Source organism: Gossypium arboreum, chromosome 9, assembly GCF_025698485.1.
Source record: "Gossypium arboreum isolate Shixiya-1 chromosome 9, ASM2569848v2, whole genome shotgun sequence".
In the NCBI taxonomy this organism is placed as follows: domain Eukaryota; kingdom Viridiplantae; phylum Streptophyta; class Magnoliopsida; order Malvales; family Malvaceae; genus Gossypium; species Gossypium arboreum.
This window is the reverse complement of record NC_069078.1, coordinates 6,671,752-6,695,054: the sequence shown is the minus strand read 5'-3', so window position 1 is coordinate 6,695,054 and position 23,303 is coordinate 6,671,752. Positions and strand designations below refer to the sequence as shown.

Genomic DNA, 23,303 nt, shown 5'->3' with positions numbered 1-23,303 from the left:
TATGTAGAGGCTTAATTTAGTTCGGGCCCAAACAGAAACCAAAAATAATAATAAAAAATTTACAAACCCAATTACAAAGTCTAAAATACAATAGTCCACTTATAGAAAACATCAAGCCCAAATGGTCCAAACAATAAAATAAAAAACTAAAGACCCAGTAGCCTAATGACCTAAACTATTTTTCGGAAAAGGCAGAAACCCTAGGGTTTCTGAACGCAGCCACCTCTACTTCGCCATGTCAGCACAAACGACACCCGAGGTCTGCCACCATGTCGCAAAAACAGTAGAAGAGCGCCTCTTCCCATCGCCACCACCATCACCTGCAAAAGAGAGAAACACAAGGACAGAAACGACGTAGAAATAGGAAAATAAGAATAGTAGAAAAACAGTGAAAAACAACAATGTATAATCGGCTATAAAAGCCATCAACAGCATGTAAATTTTTTTTACGAAAAAAGAAAAAAAAAAGAAAAAAGTAATCAAAAAAAGACAGAACAAAAATTTCAAAGCTGATTTTTTTCTTTTTTTATCTTTTATTTTTTGGAAAAAAAAAGGTATAAACATAAAATAAAAATAAAAACTCACCAAGTCGTTTTAGGTTCCACTGCCGCGAGTGGATAAGGACACCGTCCCCTATGATGGACGGCTCCCTTCGGTGAGACAGTGAAGAAACCGAAGGGACTTCTCAGATTTTCCGATTTTTTCATCGAGCTTCGAGGAACACCGACACCGAATCTAGGCTTTGGGAGCTGAAAGGCCAAAAAAATGGGGACTTTTTGTGTTTTTCGGCCACCGGTAACGGCGGAGCCTATCGCCGGCACTGGTAGCCATTGTGGGACTTGCCGAACCTCAAAGGCTGAACTAAAAAAACTGATAGAAAAAAATATGGTTTTCAATTTTTTTTTTTTAAACAATAGGCAGAATGTTTTTAACAAAATTTTTTATTTATATAGGTTGGGTTAACTGACACTGTTTTGGTCGGCGTTCATTAGCCCCAAAACAACGTCGTTTTGGAGACCAACTCGAAATTCGACCCGTCTATTCCCATAGGATCTGCGTGTTTTCGCATGGATGGGATAATTTCTATTTCGGTCCTTCCGCTTTTCTTGTTCTTTTTAATTTGATACTATTTCATTTTGTAGTTTTTTTATTTTTATCCTTTTATTTCGTCCTTGTACAAATTAGTCCTTGGGCTTATTGTTGACTCTCCAGGGGAAGGACACCTGTGTTGGGAATGGGGGAATTATTTGTTCTGTCCCTATACTTTTTGTTTCATTTTAATTTAGTCATTTACATTTTGCTTTTATTTGTTATTTATACCTTAAGTTTCATCATGTTTTCAATTTAGTCCCTTTTAGTCACTGACAATGACGTCAAATGTGACATGGGTGTACTTGTTGGGATAATTTCACTCTAAATCCTTGCATTTTATATTTTATTTTTAATTTAATCCCTCATTTTAGGATTCTTCATAATTTAATCTTTAAATTTCGTCATAAATTTTAATTTAGTCCTTTATTCATTTAACTTCAACCCTTTACAAATTATTTATTTCTTTATTACTTATTTATTTTTTTACATATTTAAAAATAAAGTTGTTTACATTTTTATTTGGACATTTTTGCTCATTTATTGTTGTTGTTATTATTTTATTTTTATCTTATTTTAGCTATTATATCATTTCTTCTATTATTCTCACTCTATTTATATTTACACTCGTCATTAAGCACATTTCATTTTTATTTTTTATATTAAGTTACCTTATTTATTTTATTATTATGATGTGATTAATAATAATAATAATATTATTATTGCATTATTATTATAGTATTCCTTTATTTACCTATTATTTATCATTCTACCCATATAGCCATTTTAAATTATTTCATTATCGCTATGTCATACATTAGGTTTAAGCATTTATCCATTTGTGTATTAAGCCTAAATAAGTTAAACGCACATCATTTTAAATGTTACGTTCGTTTTTGTGCGATGCATAAAAAAGGAAAATTTTTAAATCGAGGAAATGTTCATTATTTTTGGAATTAAAAGAGTTGTGTTCCTAACTTACAGAATATGGTTTCTTTCTAAAACCGTAATAGTCGAATATCTATTTAAAAAAAAAAGGAGAGATTTAAGTAACAATCAAATGGCGTTTATTCTTGATTTCGAGGGCTTAAGGCATTGTGTCTTAACTTACGAGACATGATTCTTCCTTATCGATTAACTTGAAATAAGCCCTTTTCGTGAAAATTAATCCAGTTAAGTAATGCCTTAATACAAAAAAGGATTGTGTTTTAAACTCCCTTCAAATTTTCAATTCTCGACACTAAGACATCAAGTAATCAATTAGGTACCAATTTTGGGCGTTACGAGGGTGCTAATCCTTCTTCGTACGTAATCGACTCCCAAACCCATTTCTTGGATTTTGTAGACCAAAAATCATGGTTTTAGTAAATCAAACCTTTTATTAAAACGATAAAATTATGAGGTGACCCGATCATACCTCATAAAAAGGATTGGTGGCGACTCTCATTTTTGTTTTCAAAATATAAGTCGATTTCAAAAAGGGTTTCGACAGCTTGGCGACTCTATTAGGGATAAAATAAGAGAGTCAAGCCGCGAGTTGATTACTTTTTAGTCTTTTTGTCAATATTTGATAATTTGGTTCAAATTAACGATCCGTTCATTGCATTTTAATCCTTCATTTTTGTGGTAAATCAAGTTTTCATCATTTTGTTATATAATGACATGTTTGCTTTATTGGTTTGAGTCTTTTGGTATATTTTTGCATATTGGATTGCAAAATCCTTCGATTCTGCCTTTTTTAAGTGGGAGTGAGAAACTATTCCTTCGTGAGGTCTTCACTTCCGTATAAGATAGTGGATCACTTTCGGGATACATCTGTACCTATGTCTTCGTGAGATCTTTATCTCCGTATATCCATAAGGAAATGTATTCTCCTAAATCGAACTCGCTCCATATGAGCCTATAATGGGTGAAGATCGAGGAATCTGCTGGTTCAAATACCCTTACTTTAGAACTGAACCGCATATAATAAACCCTAAGAATCTACCCTAGGGAGAGCCATACCAAACCTTTAATAGTCATCCGAATAGGTGTTCTATTTATTATTTCTTGCTTTGAATTCTAGCTTTGTATGAAATGTAGTGACTTGTTTCATTTTGTTTTGGCTGTGATTGCATTGCATTTTCATTATAGAAAAGGGTGTTGATTCAAATTTAGTTGCTAGATAGAGAGCTTGTCATGGAAAAGAAATTTCTTGATAAAGTGGAAGACAATGCGGCTGTCTGGATATGGTCCGAGAAGGCACAACAAGAGAAGGGTGACAGCCTAACGGAGGGGTATGTGTCAAAATTATGGGATTTCACTCGCAGCAGTGTGACTAAAAATAATCTCCAAGAGTTGAAGGAGGTATGAGACCAATGGATGACGAAACCAAGCAATTATTCTACTGTAACTATTGTGATTTTCCTTATTTACTCAATATCAAAGTGGATAAGCACTTGTTCCTAGCTTTGGCCCAATATTGGAATCCCGCTTATAGCTGCTTTACTTTTGGGAAGGTAGATTTGGTGCCCACCATAAAAGAGTACACAACTCTGATCCGTTGCCCAAGGATCCAAGCCGATAAAACTTATTCTAGAGACGCCAGCATCCCAACTTTTTTAAAAAACCTAATTAGCATGAGAGGGATAAATGAGCAATGGGTCACGGCTCGGATTAAACAAAAGAGGGATAGTAAATGCATCCCTTAAAAAAGTTTGTGAGATTTGATCTTGGCACATCTAGATACAAAGAAAAGAGTCAATGTCTTCACCTTGAGTATTTACGGGTTGGTCATTTTCCCTAAAGCACTGAGCACATAAATGAGACAGTTTTAGATTTATTTGACTGACTTGACAAAAGGGCCACGCCCATCCCAAAAATTTTGGTCGAAATTTTCAGATCTTTAAATGCATGCCGAAGAGCGGGTGAAGGAATATTTATTGGGTGTGCGTAACTTTTGTTATCATGGTTTCATAGCCACTTTTAGAAGGTAGAAAAGATCTTTTATCAATATTCTCCTAGAACTATTCTTCGTTGAAAGAGTTCGTGGCTACCCCAAGGCTAGACAACATTTCAAAAGAAAAGTGGATGACAATTCTCTAGGGTCTCCAAGATGAAGACGTTGAATGGAGGTCCTTTTGGATGATCCCTGATGAGATTTTGTACTGATATAGAGACTTCGACTGGGTCCCTCTACTTGAGATATGAGGAGCTATTAGATATGCCCCTCTACTTGTATTGAGGCAGTATAGGTTGATGCACTTTATATCGGCAACGCAAAGGTTGGCTCAATGTGAGTTTGCATATAAATGCGATAATTACAAGAAGAAGGTTCGTGAAATATCAAACGTTTGGAACCGAACTCACAAAATGAAAGAGTTTACTGCCAATCCCATGGCAAACCCCCAATATGATTGGCGGTGGGGTAAAAGAGTCAATGAAAATGCCCCTATGTCAAGTAAAAAAAACACTCAGCAAATAGAAGAACACTTACAAGTGATACCGTCCGAATTAGAGATCATAAAGCAAGACTTTAAAAAGAGGAGTTTGGAACTGGGGAAAAAGATAGAACAGCTGGAAGAGGAAAAGATGCGGCTAGGATCAAATGTCGACGTCCAGAAGTTAGAAGTCAAGAAAATGAGAAAAAGGAAAGAATAATGTTGAGGAAGATTTTGATAGCTTAAAAACAGATTATAAGAAACTGTATTGGTCGATGATGACTGCCAGATTGGGTAAGAAATTGGAACAATGGTAGAAAAAATCAAAGAGGAAAAGATTAGAGCAGATCAGTAGGAAAAGAAATTCCAAGATGCTCGAGTTTGAGAAGATGCTCTAGAAAAGGGATTTGTTAGAAAACCGAAATGAAAAGGTTGGGTTGAGAGGCCGAGTGGCAGAATTGGAAAGGTCAGTGCATCAATATCGTAGCCGTAATCCCGCAATTGAGTTGAAAGTAAGCCTAAATAAGATTGAAGTGTTGAAAAGAAATGAAAAAGAGATCGAGGCCGCACTGCAAAATTGTGAACTTTGAGTTGAGCTTCTTGAAACGAACAATGAACACTGGAAAGAGCAACTCCAACGCTCTTAAGGTCAGATTAGAGATAGAGATCACATCATGGGCGAAGTTATGACTCAAGTACGAGAAGTAGACGACCATTTGCAAACCCTAGCAGTTCAAGCTGACATGCTGAGCTTAAATTATGAATTAGAATCAGATCGGGGCCGAGAATTAGCTTGGCTTCTTAGAAAAGTCAAGGCTTAGAGTATTAGGGCAAGACTGTATATGTAAAATATCCGTTTTATGTAAAAAGATATGTTTTCTAATAAAGTTGTTCTAATAAAATTGAATCTGAATCAATGTCTCTTTTTGCATTCATTTCATTTATCGGCATCACATTTCATCATATGCATTAAATTTCATTAAAAGACCCTAATTAATCGAAATTATGATAGTTACCCTAGAAACCAACAAGAATTTTCCAACTGAATATCGTTATGGTACCCGCGGCAAAACCAAAGCAATGGATCAAAGATTAGAGAAATTAGAATAAATTCAAAAGGAAATACAAGATCAGTGGCAAGCACAGCTGCAGAAACAATTAGTTAAAGCAGAACAAGACATGAAAGATCAAATACAAGAATTCTAACGAAGTATGATAAGCCAGTTAACACAGTTGCTAGCTGGAAGGATTAAAAAAGGGAAAAGCATTGTGGTTAACTAGGAGGATAATAATGAAGACCCTACATACCCCTAGGCTTTGCCCTGGTAAATTTTCAAGCCCAACTAGATACATATCCACGAAGGGTACCCGTCACTATAAGACTTTGTAACACCCCTCGCCCGCATCCGACGCCGGGACGGGGTTCGAGGTGCTACCTGACTTTTACTAACACTTCCATACTAAACAGGGCCATGAAATCTCAAATAATTAAAAACTTTTCTTTTCACATGCAATTTGTCCCTTATGCGAGCTTACGAGGCCCAATACATGCATTCAAGCGTTCGGGACCCAATCGAGAACTCATGAAAAACTTAGAAAAAGCTCTTGCGTTAAGGCTTCACATCCCATGTGCTCAGGCCGTGTGGCCGAAATAGTCTAATTATCAAGCCTTTTGTCACTCTCACACCACATGCATAGATACATACTTATCCAATAACATACAACGTGGCATAAATGAGCTCTTAAACATCTACAAACATGATATGCTCAAGTTATTTTCTTATGTAATAAATATTATAGAATTTGCCCATATCATTACCACATACTAGACATAACTATCATTACATCACAAACCATTCATGAAGCATTATTAACTATTTACCAATCACTTAATCCTGCATTAGTTACTAGCTCATCAATGAATCTCAATTCAATCTCTAGGCATACATGTAAGCCACATCACAAGAAATAATAACATAAATGCATAAGAATAATCATATGGGCCCATAACTTCATTAGCCGACATAGGCCAATTTACATGACTAATACTACCTTAATAACAAGCCAATGCCTTTGGCTAAATCATAATATTACATACTCACATTAAAACCCTATACATGCCATAGACTCGAATCACTTGAGTTTACTTATCCGATAACGTTAACTCGATAGGGTGATAATATCTCCGACGGCCTCTAACCCGAGCTAACCTGGAACTCTAGAAAACATGGGAAAGAAGGGGTAAGCTTTAGTAAGTTCATATGAAAACAATAAGCAACTCATTAACTTGTTTTATCAATGTTTACAACATATTTTCAAGTTCACTACAAGCTGTCTTTCTGAGCAACGGTCACTAAATTATTTATATCTGGAGCTACGAAACTCGAATTAAGTTCCGTTAATTTTCCCTGAAACTAGACTTATTTTCTTTTTTCCAAAAATTTCCAGAATTTTGGTTAAGCCAAATAGTACAGTTTATTAGTTAAAGTCTCCCTATTTCAGGGTATGACCACTCTGACCCTGTACACTACAAACCGAATTTCTCTCTGTACAAAATTCCAACGACCATGCCGTTTATTCCCCATAAAAATAGACTCAATAAGGAATCCATTCATGTAAGGTATAACTCTTAATAATTTTTGTACAATTTTGTGAATTTCTAAAGTTAGAACAGGGATCTCGAATTCATTCAGACCCTGTTTCACAAGAATTCAAATATCAAACAATATGGAATTCTTTTTCTTCCTCTGTTTCTTTCATATGAAAATAGACTCATTAAGCTTTAATCCCATATTTTATTCTGCCTTTAACTCATTTTCCACTATTTTTAGTGTATTTTCAAAGTTACACTACTGCAGTAACTCAAATCTGTCAAGGCTAAATTACTCATTCATGATCATTGTTCATAATATTAATACAACACCATTTTATCCATCATGGTAAGAACACATATTATGCATCATAGATCATCACATATCAAGGCATTCTCATAGGATTAGTATACATACTTGCACAACTCGTAACATAACTCGAGTGCATACTCACCAATGACTTACCTCATTGAGACCATCATTAACTCTTTCCTTGGATTGCCCGTTGAACACTTGGAATACTAATTAGATACTGGAAAAGCCTTTGCACATAAGTGCTTCAATTGTAGCTAAAGCTACCTCATATCTCATGACATTTCAATGCTCACTCTCGAGCTAGTCATCTAGACTCATAATTCCTAGTGACATGTCACTCGTATCCTATTCTATTCTTAAGGTTCAAACGGATTTTTCCTCGTCTATTAAGGCTTTGTCTTATCATATTTCTATTAATTACATACACATTAATATCTGTACAATTCATGTAATGATAACATTTAAATACATGTATAGCATGGTATTGTTTACATACTGAACTTACCTCGATACCACAAATGTGAAAAGGACATACTCGTCCATAAATCGATTTCTTTCCGTTCTAGGTCCAAGTCTCAATTTTCATCATCTATAACATCACATTTAGCCTACCAATCAGTCACAATATTCATATGGGTCTAAAAATCATATTTTTACAAATTTTCATTTTGACCCTAAACTTTTGCATATTTGCACTTTTGCCCCAATGCTCAGTAAATTAATTTTTATTCAATTTCTATAAGGTTTAAGACATGCTGAACATTTTTCTCTTCTATGGCAACTCCAAATTTTCACTAATTCACACACTTATGACCAATTTGTAACTTTCACAATTTAACCCCTTTTTGACATTTTTACCGAAATTCATTGAATAAAACTCATATTTAACACATCAAACATTCATTATCCACTATAAATCATCAAAGCACAACCATATCATGAATGGGTAAATTTTAAACTCTAATTTCTCTTCAATCAATTGGTAGAAATAGAAAATTTAAGCTTCGGGATCTCAAAAATACGAAAATCATTAAAACGGACAAAAACCATACCTATATAAGCCATAAAAGCTTGGCGAATGGAGCTCATCCATGGCTGCTATTTTCTGTTCTTTCCACGGTTGAAGAAGAAAGAATGAAAAAAATGATAGCTTTTATCATTTGTCTTATTAGGTTATTTTAATTAATTTACAAAATTACCCTTTTATTTCAACCAAATTTCAAAAATACCAAACAAATATCCATTCACTAACTTATTAAAGGAATAATTGTCACATAAGGACTTTCAATTTAAAACTCATAACAATTAGGCACCTCATATATAAAGAACTCAACTTTTGCACTTTTTACAATTTAGTCCTTTTGACTAAATTGAGTGCTCAAACGTCAAAATTTTCGAATAAAATTTTTACAAAATATTTTCATAAATTTATAGACTATAAAAATATAATAAAAATAATTTTTTTTTCGTCGGGTGTGTGGTCCCGAAACCACTGTTCCGACTAAACCCAAAATCGGGCTATTACAGACTTCAACAATATCAAGCCCGTACTAGAGATAATTCGACCAACCTAGTTGTTTCCGATTTGGATGACATGGCTAAAATGGATAGAGCAATAGTAGAATTATCGAAACAGTTGGAAGATTGGTGCAAGTGGTTGGAGGAGAAATTCAGAGTTATGGAGAATGTCGATTACCTTTGCCAAGTCGATGCTAAAGAACTGAGTTTAATCCTGGATCTAGTACTCCCACTAAAATTCAAGACTCTAGAATTCGAAAAATATAATGGGACTAGTTATCTTGAAGCTCATATCACAATGTTCTGCTGAAGAATGACGGGATACGTCAATAATGACCAATTTTTAATTCACTACTTCAAGGATAGTCTGATTAGGTCGGCTGCTAAGTGGTACAACCAGTTAAGCCGTACCCAAATTAACTCATGGAAAGACTTGGCACAAGCTTTCATGAAACAATACAGCTATATGACTGACATCACACTCGACAGAATTACACTGTAAAATATGGAGAAGAAGCAAAGTGAGAGCTTTAGGCAGTATGCTTAGAGATGAAGAGAGGTGGCAATGCAAGTCCAACCATATCTTCTGGAGAAGGAGACAATAATGCTTTTCATAAACATGCTGAAAGTCCCATTCATTAACCATATGTTAGGAAGTGCTACCAAAAGCTTCTTAGATATAGTAATGTCTGAAGAAATGATCGAAAATGCAATAAGGAGTGGGAAAAGAGACACGGGGGGAAACGCTAAAAGATCAGCCCCGAGGAAGAAGGAAAATAAAGTGAACACCGTGAGTGTGTATAACAAGAGCTATTCAAAATCGATTATTGTGGGCTAACCAAGGACCATAACAACCAGCTATCAAGGCCCCTTCAAGGCAAAAATCTAACTTAATACCAAACACGTAAAAACTCTAATTTACACACATCCCAATGATATACAGAGAATTATATCAGAATTTGTTTGACGCATATATGGTATCCTCATTTTACTTAAAACCCATGCAACCTCTATTCTCAAAATGGTATGATGTGAATGCTCAATGTGAGTACCACACAGGAATAACAAGATATTTAATTGAAAACTACACTGCATTTAAAAAGTTGATTGAAAGGTTCATCAAGATTGGGATTGTAAGGTTTGATGATCCATTAGGACCTAATGTGGCAGGAAATCCATTACCCAATCATTCAGATCAAGAGGTAAACCCGATAATTGAGAGTGGAGGAAAGATGACCAAAATCGATGTTGTGGAGGTGAAATCCCCACTAAAATGGGTCTGGAAAAAAATGATAGACGAAGGAGGATTAATAATGCAAGATTTAGAGGAGATACCCAAAGGGGTGAGAAACTATTATGAGTTCCACACCGAAAAGGGTCATGAGATCCAAGAGTGCGCTAAGTTCAGGACTTTAGTGCAAAATCTAATGGATAAAAAATAATTGAAATTTTTTTAGGATGTCTAGGGCTTGGAAGGAGAAGATGTTTGCGCCTTAGAAGAAAGATCGATGGAGAATGTCTACAAAGTTAACCATCCAGTGGTGATTATTTTACGGTCGAGAAATAATAAAGTAGGAACACAAGCTGCACTGAGAGTCATTATTCAAAAACCTGTGGCTTTTCCCTATAAGGACAGCAAAAGGGTTCTATGGAACTATAAATTGCAACGTGATAATCCAAGAGAAGAGAACTCAGTTATCACTTCAGAAGAAGGCCAGGATATTGGTTTCTACACACACAGTGGGAGGCGCTATGACCCTGAAAATACAAGAACTAAGCCCGTTAAAGGAAAAACCCTAGCAATTGAACACAAGAAAGAAAAGATGGCTAGACTTGAATCACCTGTTAATAAGCCGGTAACTGAGAATGAGGTTAAGGAGTTCCTAAAATTCTTGAAGCATAGCGAGTATAGTGTTGTAGAATAGCTATACAAACAACCAGTTCACATATCAGTACTAGCTTTACTTTTGAGCTTAGAGACACATCGTAACACATTGATGAAGGTGTTAAATGAAACTTATGTTGCTGATGATATCTCTGTGAACAAGATAGACTGTCTGGTTAACAATCTGAGTGTCGAAAATTTCATCTTTTTCAATGATAATGAAATATCGCTAGAGGGCATGGGATCTACGAAGGCTCTACACATCACTACCCGCTGCAAAGGATATATGTTTCCAGGGGTGTTAATTGACAATGGATCTACACTGAACGTCTTACCTCTATCCATACTGAATAGATTATTAGTGGATAACTTTCACATAAAAACGTGCCAAAATATAGTGAGCGCGTCCGATGGTACGAAAAGAAAGGTAATGGGAAGGATTGAAATACCCCTCTTAATTGGCCCAAACACATATAAGGTAGACTTTTTGGTGATGGATATTAAGCCCTCTTATAACTGTTTGTTAGGTAAACCTTTGATTCACTCGGCTGAGGCAGTGCCGTCGTCACTACACCAAAAACTGAAGTTGGTAACGGAGGGTTGACTAGTTACGATAAACACTGAAGAGGATATCATTGCATCCGTAACTAGTGACGCACCATACATAGGAGTGGATAATGAGGCAATAAAATGTTCTTTTCGATAACTGGAATTTGTTAATGCAACTTTTATTTTTGAAGGAAACAAAATCCCAATACCAAGAATATCTAAAACCACGAATATGGGCCTGCAGTTGACGGTTGGAAAAGGAGCCTTACCTGGAAGAGGACTCAAAAATACCTTTAAGGGAAATTCAATGCACCAATGCTGATGGACAAATGAAACCACGATGCACCAATGTTGATGGACAAACGAAACCACTTTAGCTTAGGATACAAGCCAGATGCGAGGCAAAAGAAGAGAGTTGGAAAAGAAACAAGAAAGAAGAAGAGCGCGAATGGGTAGAGGAGAGGTCAAATAGGAACCGATGACCTTTCCTCATATATCTAAAACGTTCGTGTTAGGAGAAATTATTTATCCTGAATGAAAGACGTCAAGAAAAAAAACTGCAGAAATAATGTTAGGAAATCTGAGCATCAATGATCTATCCAAAGAAAGAATTGGGGAAAACTTGTCAAGCATTTGTCCTTATATCCCTGGAAGTGTTCTGAACAATTGGACTGTAAAAGAGATCCCTGTAATTTTTAGAACTAATTCAGAGTAATGTTCAAAACACATTTATTGCTTTAAGCTTAGGAGCAATAAGAATCATTTTGTGAAAAATGTATATGTCCATTATTTTTATTTCAATAAAATGCATCTTCGTGTCTTATTTTGGCAAATATTCTTTTATTTTTTCCATTTCATTTACCACACAGATAATTATTCTCAGATTCATTTATTCTTTGGGTCTTCTTTTATTCATACAACAGGTCTCCATATATCAATGACACAAGTGACACTGCTGCTGACTCAGAGTCTCATTTTGAGCAGGTTATGTATCTAGAGGAACCTTAAGACTTTGAAAATGATCAAGATTGTAACCTATCTCCTGATTTGTTAAAGATGGTAGAACAAGATGAGAAATAAATCCTATCGTACAAAGAGTTAGTAGAAATTGTGAGTTTAGGAGACAAACAAGAAAAGAAAGAGGTGAAGATCGGAGCTTGCATCACTGCAGGGATGAAGCAAGACCTCATTGAGTTACTCCAAGAATTCAAAGATGTCTTCTCATGGTCGTATTAGGACGTGCCTAGTCTAAGTACTGATATCATGGTGCACCAATTTCCTATAAGGGAAGAATGCAAGCCAATTCAACAGAAACTCCAAAGGATGAAGCCCATATAAAAGAAGAGGTCAAGAAGTAATTTGACGCTAGTTTCCTACAAGTTGTTAAATATTTAGAGTGGATAGCCAATATAGTCTTCATCCTTGAGAAATATGGGAAAGTACAGATGTGTGTAGACAACAGGGATTTAAACAAAGCCAGCCCAAAGGACAATTTTCCGTTGCCTCACATTGACACCTTAGTAGACAACACGACAGATTATTCATTGTTTTCCTTCATGGGTGGCTTATCTGGATACAACCAAATAAAAATACATCCTGAAGACATGAAAAGACCACATTCGTAACCATGTGGGGAACATTTTGCTATAAAGTGATATCATTCAGACTGAAAAATACGAGAGCGACGTATCAAAGAGCCATGGTAATTTTGTTTCATGATATGATGCAGAAAGAAATCGATGTTTATGTCGACGATATGATTGCAAAATCCTGAATAAAAAAAGAGCATGTATAAATCCTAAGGAAATTGTTCTTGAGGTAGAGAAAATTCCAACTAAAGCTCAATCCAGCAAAGTGTACCTTCGAGGCTAAGTCAGGAAAATTGCTAGGATTCGTAGTCAGCGAAAATGGGATCGAGATCGACCCAGACAAAGTTAAAGCTATATAGGATTTGCCTTTACTGTGCACTCAAAAAGAGGTTCGGGGTTTCTTAGGGAGATAAAATTATATTGCCCGGTTCATTTCACAACTGATCGAGAAATGCGACCCCATATTCCGTCTCCTTAAGAAACACAATCTAGGTATATAGGATGATGAGTGCCAGAAAACTTTTGACAAGGTCAAACATTACTTGTCCAATACCCCAGTGCTAATGTCACCTAGTCTAAATAAGACATTGATATTGTACTTAGCAGTATTTGGGAATTCTATAGGATGCATGGTAGGCCAACATTGTGAGTCAGAAATGAAAGAAAGAGTGACATACTATCTCAGTAAAAAGTTCATTAAATATGAGACAAGATACTCGCCGATTGAAAAGTTGTGTTGTGCTTTAATCTAGACAACCCGAAAGTTAAGGCAGTACATGTTGTACCACACAACTTGGCTTATCTAAAAAATGGACCCTCGAAATTACATGATGGAGTCGACTACTCTGAATGGAAGGATAGCCCAATGGCAAATTCTGCTTTTCGAATTTGATATAATTTATGTGAACCAGAAGACATTAAAATGGAGTGCAATAACAGATTTTCTAGCTAGTAGAGCTCTAGAAGATTATGAGCTTTTGAACTTTGATCTCCTAAACAAAGATCTGATGTATGTTGCGACCACTGAAGAAGATGCTCAAGAAGGACATCATTGGAAACTAAATTTTAACGGAGCTTTAAACGCTATGGGTAACTGAATCAGGACAGTCCTGGTATCCCCAAATGGATATCATTATCCATTTACTAGTAAAATTGGATTTTGATTGCACAAACAATATGGCAGAATACGAAGCATGCATCATGGGTATCCATATAGCCATAGAACGCAAGATCAATGTACTAGAGGTATATGAGGATTCTACACTAGTAATTTATCAACTCAAAGGTGAATGGGAGATGAGAGACCCCAAGTTGACCAATTATCAAAGACTGGTCATTGAATTAATTAAGGAGTTCGATGACATCACCTTTTGCTACCTCTCGCGAGATAAAAATCAGATGGCTGATGCCTTGGCTACTTTAGCTTCCATGGTTAAAGTGAACAGACAAGAGAATGTAAAACCTATCCATATGAGTATCTATGAGGATCTAGCTCATTGTTACAACATCAAGGAAAAAGAAAAGAATGATCACCCTTGGTACAACAATATACTGTGATATGTGAAGAATCGTGAATAACCAGATCAAGCAACCGAGAATGATAAAAAGACGTTGAGAAGACTGGCCAATGACTATGTCTTAGATGGAGAGATCTTATACACAAGAAGAAATGATCATGTACTAATGAGATGTGTAGACATTGTTGAGGCTAAGAAAATTTTGGAAGAAGTCCATGAGGGCGTTTGCGGAACGCATGCTAATGGTTTTACAATGGGCAGGCAAATCATGAGATTCGGATATTATTGGTCCATCATGGAAAGAGATTGTATCAATTATACCAAGAGATGTCATAAATGCCAAATTTATGGAGATAAAATTTATGTGCCTCCTTCACCTCTTCATGTTATAACTTCTCCATGGTCTTTCCCTATGTGGGGCATAGATGTCACTGGGTCGATCTCGCCAAAAGCTTCTAGTAGGCATCGTTTTATCTTTGTGGTCATTGGCTATTTTACCAAGTGGGTAGAAGTAGCTTCTTACGCCAATGTCACGAAGTCAGTAGTCAGTAAATTTTTGAAAAAAAAGATCATATGTTGGTATGGGATGTCAGATAAGATTATATCTGACAACGCATTGAATTTGAACAACAGCACAATATCAGAAGTCTGCAGTCAGTTTAAGATCAAACACCACAAAACCCAAAAATATATGGTGCAATGGAGGTAGCCAATAAGAACATTAAGAATATCGTGGGAGAAAATGACAGAGACTTATAAAGATTGGCATGAGAAGGTACCATTTGTCCTCTATGCTTATCAAATGTCTGTTAGAACCTCTACTGGGGCAATGCCTTTCTCATTGATTTATGGAATGAAAGCGGTTTTACCCATTGAAGTCGTGATTCCTTCTCTCCGAATTTTGTCAAAATTAAAGTTAGATGAAGCATAATGGATCCAATCTCGATATGATCAGTTGAATTTGATTGAAAAGAAGAAGTTGAAAGCTATCTGTCATGGTTAGATGTATTATTGAATACATTATCGAAAGCCATGTATTATTGAATACAAAATTAAAGATGTATTATTGAAAGCCAAATTCGCTAAATTTGTTAAATTAGGACCAAATTGATAAAATGTGTAAATTTTAAGGACTAAATTTGTTATTATATCAATCAAATTTATGTATAATTGAATAAAAATATTAATGCCATTACAAAATGTCATTAATTGCTCAATTTCAAAATTGACAAGGATTAAGATTTTTAGATGAACCAATTTGCTTAATATCAAAATTAAGAGAAATCAAGATTTTTATTATAAAAAGAAACAAATATATTTATAACTTTATTTTATATAAAAAGAAAAGAAAAAATCCTCATTCCCCAAATATTTAAGAATAAGAATAATAAGCGTGGGAATGTTGTTGGATTCTACTCGTTGTTGGATGGATTCAAATAATAAGATCAGGATGGAGAGCTTTTCTCATATCAGGAAAACAAAACTGAATTGTAGTTGCAAACAAGAAGGGATGGTGAGTGTTCGTGTGTAGTAATATTTCGAAATGAGCTCTGATGGGAGGTGGCTTCATCTCAAAAGAATGCTGCATCTCCCACTATCTCATTGGCTGGTTGCCTTCATCAATCGAAATAAAGGGTATTGCATTTGCATGCATGGACATACATGGAGGAGGTTTTAGGGCCCGTAAGCTAGGTAGGTCTTTCCCTTTTCTTTCAATTTTGATTTCAATATGGTGGTGTAGCTGCTTGGATTTTTCATTTTGGGACACTGTCATGGTTTTGCTCATATAAACTATTGGATTAATGGCATCAGATAGATCCGAAGTTAATAAAAAAGCCGTCTAATCTCCGATAGATCCGAAGTTAATGGCATCAGATCTATTGGCGCCATAACCATCAATCTTCCACTGATAACAAGATTCAGTCAATACAGTGCATTCAATCAACTCACTATTTTCCGCCACTAATGATAAAAATCCCCAGCCCCCAAGAATTGAAATAGCACTAATAAAATCAACAGTAAAAAAGAAAAAGAAAAAAGAGAGAGGCAAAGATAGTAAAGAAGCACGCAGCAGACGGTGAGTGTATTTCCGTCAGAATCTGGCCATGGCCGTCGGCCTCATATCAGTACCTTTTGTTCTTCAATAATATCACAATAATAGAACTCTATCATCGATCGATAGTTTCATCCATGTTTTATTGTGATATTTGTGAAAAAAAGAAGGTAAGAAATGATTTTCTTGTTCAATCTTGTTTGATTCAAACTCCACCCTCACCATCACCTTTGCTTTTTTGCACATTCGGCTATACCCTCTGATGCCCTAATTTTTCCTCTAAAGAATTTATAGGCACCCAACTCCAGATCCACTTGCCATTTTCTATTACTATCCAATCTAGTAAATAAATAAGGTTAGTAACTGAGATTAAATAAATGGTTAAAATTTATCATAGGTCCTTGTACTTTTTATAAATTTAAAATTTAATATTTATACTTTTATTTTCAAGAATTTAGTCCCTTACTTTTCAAATTTCATATTGAATTGTTAACACTATTAACCTTTTTGTATGACATTTTAAAATAAAAGATACTCATTTGGCAACAATGCAATTAAAAATATATTATAATAAATTTAAATTTAACAAAATAACCTTAGCAATTGAAAAATAAAAAAAATAATTTTCAAAAAGTAAAAGTACAGTGAGATATCGCATATTTTAACCTAAAATCATTTTTATTTTAGTTCACATCTTCAAAAATAAAAAGATTGTATAATTTTAATTTTTTTTTTTTATCAATTCTAGTTTAAGTCTTTAGGCAGTTTAAAATTTTCTTCAAACAATCATGGATTAAAAATTATGATTTATTATTCTATACATTGGACTAAAAATAACTAACGAAATTAAAATGATGCCATTTTTGTTTAATACGTAATAAAATATTTTGGAAATAATTTAAAAAATAAGAAAGGAATTTTAAAAAATGGGTTTTTTTATTAAAAAATTAAAAATTATAAACTCTGCTGATTCAAGCAAGCAACTTGTAGCATCTTCTGGGAGCCCTTGTACCAGAATTGATGTTTTTGACCTAAATCCTTTAAGGGATGGTGGCTTGCGAGTGGTTATGCTCAAATCTACAGATGTTGATTCAACTTGCAAGGCTAACAAGGAAGGCATATACTTGTGCAATCTCCTCGACACTGGATAGGCCTCAAGGGTCTTGAAATTGGAACGAAAATAACTATATGTTGTTCTAACAAGCAGAGCCATTTTTCAAAGAATGAAAAACTATATGCTGAGTCCATTACTATCCAATTTGTGTTGGGATTTATGTTTCTTGCTCTTATTTGGAAATTTGATTTCTCACCTTTCATGGATTTGAGCATTGCCATACTGAGCTATGAAACCATTATGACCATTTCCAAAGAGGCATCTCTTATGCCTAACTTATGGAAGCTCAAGAAGATATTTGCCACTAGCATGGTCCTCAATACCTACCTTGCTTGCATGACTGTTGTTTTCTTCTGGGCTGCTAACGGTTTCGACTTCTTTTCTGACAAGTTTGGGGTCACCGGAGTGTTAGGGGAGTGGCCAATATGTTTCCTGAAAATGCTAATTGGGAGCCACAGCAGCAGCTGTGTGCAAATTTTCCCTACTTGAGGACAATAATCTTTTCTGGGAGACAGTATTTGTTATGAACAAAATTAAAATTAAAGAAATAAAGTAAATGGTAAACGATGCGTTTAGGAGTTTAGAGCATTATTGTAAAACAGTACGTGTTGATCAGTTAAAACAGTGTGTATAGGGATAGTCTAATGAAACTGCATTTTAAGGGGACTCACAGTCTGAGCTGTAAGAAGGGCCAACTAACTGTTCAGTCTGTTATTCCTTCCTCTCGATTCTCTCTTCTTCTTCTTCTTCTTCTTCTTCTTCTTCTTCTTCTTCTTCTTCTTCCTTTCTTTTCTATCAAAATTTCTCTTTTAGTAACAAATCCGCCCCCCCCCCCCCCCCCCGGAATTGAAATAGCACTAATAAAATCAACAGTCAAAAAAAAGAGAGGCAAAGATAATAAAGCAGTAAGCAGCACACGGTGAGTGTTATCCGACAGAATCTGGTCATGGCCGTCGATATCAATACCTTTTGTTCCTCACTAATATCACAATAATAGAACTCTATCATCGATGCAAGAAGCAGCTTTGGGCATCGATAGTTTCATCCATGTTTTATTGTGATATTTGTGAAGAAAAGAAGGTAAGAATATGATTTTCTTGTTTGATTCAAACTCCACCCTCACCCTCGCCTTTTTGCATATTCGGCTATACACTCTGATGCCCTAATTTTTCCCCTAAAGAATTTATAGGCACCCAAGCCCAGATCCACATGCCATTTTGTTATATTATTGTCCAATCTAGTAAATAAATAAGGTTAGTGACTGAGATCAAATAAATGGTTAAAATTTACCACTTTTTGTAAATTTAAAATTTAATTTTTATATTTTTATTTTTAAGAGCTTAATTTTTCCTTTTCAAATATTAAAATTTATGTTCAATTATTAATATGATTACCTTTTTTTGATGTGATAGTTTAAAATAAAAAACATTCATTTAATAGCAATACAATTTAAAAAATATTTTAATAAATTTAAATTTAGTAAAATAATCTTAATAATTTTAAGAACTGAAACTGAATTTTGACATTTAAAAATAAAAAATTAATTTCTTAAAATAAAAATACGATTATATATATATTTAACCTAAAATCATTTTTGTTCTAGTTTACATCTTCAAAATAAAAATATTGTATAATTTTAGATTTTAGTCTTGTAGAGGCCCAAATTTTCTGGGCCCAACAACCAAAAAAAAATTTTAAACAATCTACTTACATCAGCCCAAATAAAAACTAAATAGACCTAAACCCAACTAAGCTTACTACCCAAACCAACCCTATAGCCCACAACCTAAACATCCCATTAGTGAGCAAAAACCCTAGTCTCATGTGCGCCTGCACCTTCCATCGCCACGCCTGCAAAGACGCCATCCGTCTCATCGCTTTGCACCTCCAAAGATCTGCAAACACGCAACAAAAAGAAAGCAAGATAGACGCAAATGACAGCATAAACAAGAGCAAATAATAGCAAAGACCAAGTGTAATATTAAGTTATAAAAGCCTCGAAAAATCGTTGTAAAATGGGGGATTTTGAAAAAAATCAAAAATTGTGAATGTAAAATCAGCTTTTCAAACATATATTTGAATACAAAAAAAAACAGCAAGTATTGAAGAAAAAAATAGATTCAACGCATTAAGGCCTCATTTCTTTTCCTTTTTATTTTCATTTTTCGACTACACATACAAACGTATTTTCTCTATTTTTTCTTTCAAAAACAGTATATTTATATATAAATATAGCAAAATAAAAAATAAAAATTTACCTTTTTATTTCCGACCACTGTACGGTGGTCGACGGCAATGAGCCACCACGGTGGTGGTCAGTCCGATGACTGGAAATCGCAAAGGGGGAGAGGGAATGAGAGAGTTCTCTCATATTTTTTTTTGGAGAATGCTGAAATGAAATTTTAAAAAATTTGAGGCTTTTATAACATGTATAAAAGCAACCGTTTTGGCTTAGTGCCTCATGACACAAAACAGCGTCGTTTTGGAGTAAAACGGTCGACTCGACCGCTCCAATTAGGATCCGCGTGTTTTTGTTGAAGCGGGCTATTTGCACACTAGCCCTTCCGCTTTCATGGCGGTTGCGATTTAGTCCTATTTCCTTTTTAATTTTGCCCTGTAATTTTATTTTTATTTTATTTTGGCCCCTCAGAGCGGTGTGTTTATAAGGCACAGGATAATCTTGTGCATTCCATTTTAGTCCTTAAGGCTGTTTTAATTATTTAATTATTTATATTTTAACCCTTTTATTATTTATTTATTTCAATTTACCTTCTTAATTTTATTTAAGTTATAATTGAGCCCTCTTATTTTAATTCATTTATTTATCAATTTATCTATTTACATGTTTAGTTATATATTATTCCTTTTTATTTTATTATTCATTCATTTTCCTATTTATATCTTGTTCAATCACTCATTTTACTATTATTTAAGATTTTAAATTTCATTTTAATTTCAGTTTACCTTTTTAATTCTATTTAAGTTTCAATTATGTACTTTGATTATTTATGTTCATTTTCTTTATATTTTTTATTGTTTATTATCCTTTTAAATACCTAGGTTTAATATTATTTATATTCTTTTACTTTTAAAATACTTAACATTACTGTTATGTATATTTGGTTTTATTTTTGTACAAATTTCATCATCTGTCATTATTCTTATTTTTTCTCGTTGCTTATTTATTTCTTTACTTATTTTTATACCTTCATATTTTATTTATTTTTCTTCATCACGCATGTTCCATTTTATTTTAATCATTATTATTACTATTACTTTTATTATTATTACTGTTTCTATTATTGTTTTTCTATTACTATTTATGTTATTGTTGGCACTATTCTTTATTTTATTATTATTATTATTATTATTTATTATTTTATCATTACTTTCTATTATTGTTATTATTAATATACTATTATTATTCTTATTAACGTATTATTATTATTACTATTATTATTTTCTACTTTATTATTATATTATTACTATTGCTATCATCATCTTATTAAACTAATTAATTTTATATTGATTTTGTCACATTATATATTTTCTTTTTGTATTTATTTACATTATTATTGCTATTACTATTACTATTATTTTTTTTTGAGCAACATATATTTTATATTATTATTAATTTTAAATATTTTACATATGTTATTTCTTTTAAACTATTATACGTAATATTTATTTTAAAATTTTTATATACATCTTTGTATTTTAAATTATTATGTATATATACATGTTGGACCTAATTTTTTGCCTGGCCCAAAACCTGTTAAAACCCAAAATACAATCTCCAAACCAAAGAACCAAACAAACCAGTTTTAAGCCCAAAATACAAAAAATAGACTAAACCTTAGCCCAAATTTTTAGCCCAATAACTTAATTTCTTTTTCCAGCAAAAGGAAAACCTTCAGGCAAGCTGCTGCTTGTGCCCACGCCCAGCGCACCTCCCCCGCACGTCGCTCGCCTCCATCGAGCCGTACGCTCCACTACTAGCCCACATCAGAGACGTGCTTAATCGAACCTACAAATACGAAAATCAGTTGTAAAAAAAAGGTTATAAAAACCTTCAAAAACAATGTAAAAAGGGATTTTTTTGGATAAAATAGAGAATACACACAAAAGAGGAATCAATAAAAAAATCAAACTCAAAGTTCTAAAGGTTGCTTTACTTCTTCTTTGGGTCATTTTTTTTTTTTTTGCTTTATATTTACGTTTCTTTTTTTCTTTCTTATTTATTTATTGGGTTTTATGCAAATATATTTGAAACAAGAATTAAAGAGAAGGTTTTACCTGGGTCTTAATGATTTAGAACCCGAATGCCTAGGAAATGTGAAGATTCAGGCAGGGGATTTCGTCCATGGCTATAACAGTGGCCTTCTTTCTTACCGAATTTGGCGTTCGTGTAGAGAGCTTTCACTCTGTTTTTAAAAATGAATAAGGAGGGTGATGCTTTAAATTTTTGAGTGTATTAAAAGTTTTTTTTACTTTAAATTTTTGGGTGTTCTAAAAGTTTTTTTTAAGGTTAAAATAAAAGGAAACAAATAAGTTTAGGTAAGGAAACAAAACAGCATTGGAGAATGGAATTAGTGCACTTTTTGGCCTGGATCCACGCGCATTGTACCTTTCAAAGGGTAATTTGCGCAATCAGGCCCCTCCTTTGCGCTAGTCTTTAATCGGGCCATGTTAAGTTTCTTAAATTATTTAAATTTATCCCTGTAACCTGCGCGCTATTTCAATTTGGCCCTCCCCTTTTTAGTGCAGTATTTTAAGATTTAGGGCATTTTCAATTCTAGACCTCGAACATTTATACGCATTTAATTTTAGCCCAAAATTTTGTTTTAATAATTTATTTTACTTATAAATTGTCCTTGGATTTTTGTTTTTTCCTCTCAATTAAATTTCAGTTTTTTTAGAATAATCATGTTTCAACATATTATCTTGATTTCATACTTTTGTGATTATTTTTTTTCTATGTGCGCACTGTTTATATGAAATATCTTTATATATTATTATTACTACTATATGTATGACTTATATTAAGTTGTTCTGTGTATATATTACTTTGCATGTTAGTTACTTTTAATCTTCTATGCATATTATTTTTTTGGAATTTCATTTATGCCACATATTTTTTCTTCCTTATTTTTATTTTGATACAATTCAAGCTTTCATTCAAATTATTTACTTTATAATATTTATTTTAAAAATTCATTTGTACATTACTATTTGATATATTATTTTCCCCTATTTATTTTTTTAAATTCTTATATTTATTACCCTTTAAAATTTTCTTATAGTTTATGTAGTTATATTTCCAAATTTTTTTCCTATTATTTATTTTATTTTAGAAAAACTTGTTATATTTTATTTGGGTGATTTATTTGAAACTTCTTTTAAAATTAGTTTCTTATGCATTGACCCTTGGATATAAATGGTGGTATTTTTATAGTATATGATGTCTGTTATTGCATGTATTCTAAGTTGTTCTTTTGCATTTCCTTATTATCTTAGATTATTCATGAGATATTATTGCCACATGTTTTATTACTTATGTTATCAAGTTTTTTTTTATAAAAATACATTTCATTTATTTATTACATTTCATTTGAAATTTTTAAACGAAGCAATGTTCGGTATTTAAAGAATTCGAAGAATCGT

General features: G+C 33.6%; 1 long non-coding RNA gene across 1 annotated transcript; it reads right to left on the bottom strand.

Annotated features, from left to right (window-relative positions):
- Positions 1-6,383: 6,383 nt before the first annotated feature.
- LOC128280860 (uncharacterized) lies at positions 6,384-8,081 on the bottom strand. Its single transcript, XR_008271052.1, has 2 exons — positions 7,920-8,081; positions 6,384-6,726 (listed from the first exon to the last, which is right to left on the bottom strand). It is a non-coding gene; the product is annotated as an uncharacterized LOC128280860 (long non-coding RNA).
- Between the last annotated feature and the right edge of the window lie 15,222 nt (positions 8,082-23,303).